The sequence below is a fragment of the Biomphalaria glabrata genome, chromosome 1 (genome assembly GCF_947242115.1).
Source record: "Biomphalaria glabrata chromosome 1, xgBioGlab47.1, whole genome shotgun sequence".
Classification (NCBI taxonomy): Eukaryota; Metazoa; Mollusca; class Gastropoda; family Planorbidae; genus Biomphalaria; species Biomphalaria glabrata.
In genome coordinates, this window is record NC_074711.1 from 24285398 (window position 1) to 24287680 (window position 2283).

The window sequence follows — 2283 nt, forward strand, 5'->3', positions numbered from 1 at the left end:
TGGTAAAATTTTTTGTAGAATATTGTTCTATGAGTTCTAACAAATTAGTAATTTCATAAATGTAGGATACAGTTTTAAGAAGTAGCTTATCACCTTTACCAAATACTTCTGTTTGTTAAAAAAAAAATATCAAAGAGATGTACCAAGAACAATAGAATATATATATACTACCTTAACTGGACCAGAACCTTTACAATGTACATAAATCATACACTCCTCTTGACAAAGAACATCCAAAACGAAGACACATTTATATTTCTTGAAATTCACTGAAATCACTGATATGTTTTTTTTACTATTATATCCTTATATGTTTGACATGTTTCGGATGTTCCTTCAGAGTTGACGACAGGGGATGGGAGCGGGCAGGGTTTGAACCAGAGACATCGATAAATCCAAACGACAGTCCAGCGCGCAAACCACAAGACCAGGCAGCCATCCTGCGACTTCCTGAGACTTAACACTTTTTTTAATGCACTCTCTACTCTTTCATGTGTAGTAGCTAGTCCACAATACTTCATCGTCGTCAAAATGTTAACGGCAGATCTGAAAGTTAAATAAAGTTTACTATTAATATTTTTTAGATGAAATGCAAACTGTAAATAAATACTGTATATAATATAATAATATCAAACATTTACTAGAATATCTATTGATAGAATCGTTATTAAATTAATAGATTTACATAGTTCTAGCCTAAAGTAGTATTTACTTCCTAGCAATAGCCTCTTTTTATAGTCTTGTTGATCATCAAAAGCATAAAAAATTTAAATTATTTATAATACTAATATTATATGCTAGATGCTAGTAATAATTATTACTTACTTTAGAGTATTCCTTTATAGTACGTAATCCTTCAATACTGTCCATGATACTTCGTCTTGAAAATGTTAATGGCAGATCTGAAAGTTTACAATTAATTTTTTTGAAATGAAATGCAAACTGTATAAAATATAAAATAAAATGTATATATTAGGCCTATATATAACATCTAACATTTACTAGAATAATTTGGTAGATCTATATACCAGGGTATTAAATATGACAGATCTAATAGTAACTGTCTAACAGAATGAGTCTATGTAACTATAGAATACTAGTAATAGACTACAATAGATTATAGATCTGTACTTCTACTGGTTATATAAATATAATATATATATATATATATATATAATATATATATTATATGTATCTCTATCTATTATAAATCTATAAGTTACTACCTGTCTATTTGTACTTCTATATAATATACGGACTATACTATGCTATTGGTATATAAACTAGATCTAGACTCTATAATTATTGACAGAATCGTTATTAAATGAATAGATTTACAATTAGATCTACATCGTCCTAGCCTAGATTAGATCAAGTATTCAATTCCTAGGCTAGGCCTAGATTTCTAGATCTACCCACTTTGACTTTATTTAATGATTATCATGTTAATCATCAAAAGCATAAAAGTCAATTAATTATGTAGGCTATATATATAATGTTAATATGCTGGATCTAGAAATATTTACTTACTCCTTTAATGGTACGTAGATCTAATCCTTCTACTAAGCCAAATTACCGCTGGCCATTTTTTCTTTCTAAGCCACCATTCATCATCTTTTGGTAATCGGAAAGCATATCTGCTAGTAGTGCTAGATCTAGATCCTTTACAAAACGAGACATTTGTTCACCATTGTAGATCTAGAGTTTTAATCCATGATGAATATTTTGAAAAGTCTAAATCATATTTAGATAAAGATTCTATTTGTTTCAAAAGAAATCTTTCTGTCTATGTAAACTACACAGCAACACAGTGGACTGAGTGGTTACGTACACACGCATCAGTGACGCATAACCTTGGCCTCTGACCAGTGATGACGTAGGCCGCGACCTGGTCAGAGCTAAGGCTTTCTATGTCGAAGGCGCCGCTCTGAGTCCCCTCCAGCTCTAACGGGTAGGCCTACCTGACATTAGTTTGGGGAAAGTAAAGCCGTTTGATCGTTGTGCTGGCCACATGACACCTTCAGAAACAGATGACCTTTCTGTTAGCCTTAGTTTCATAATCATTATGTGTTAAGTTATCTTTTGATGAATAACTTCAAAGTCTCCGTCTTGATCCTTATTTAGAAGCTTTTCGTACTACTTTGTTTGATGCGTGATGGACGCGCAGATATAACAAAACACTTAATACAGATCGTCATTAAAACGCTTAGCAGTTGGAAGCTTCTAGTAGGCTATCAGTTGCAGAGGTTTTTATTGTCTGTCACAGTTTTCTATAATCAAAGT

The 2283-nt window shown here is 31.8% G+C and overlaps 1 long non-coding RNA gene across 2 annotated transcripts; it reads right to left on the minus strand.

Moving 5' to 3' along the window:
- Positions 1-342: 342 nt before the first annotated feature.
- LOC129926279 (uncharacterized) lies at positions 343-1366 on the minus strand. 2 transcript variants are annotated; one of them, XR_008777920.1, is made up of 3 exons: positions 1227-1366; positions 826-902; positions 343-546 (listed from the first exon to the last, which is right to left on the minus strand). It is a non-coding gene; the product is annotated as an uncharacterized LOC129926279 (long non-coding RNA). The 2 variants fall into 2 exon arrangements; XR_008777919.1 differs by lacking the exon at positions 1227-1366 and having other exon boundaries at positions 826-996.
- Between the last annotated feature and the right edge of the window lie 917 nt (positions 1367-2283).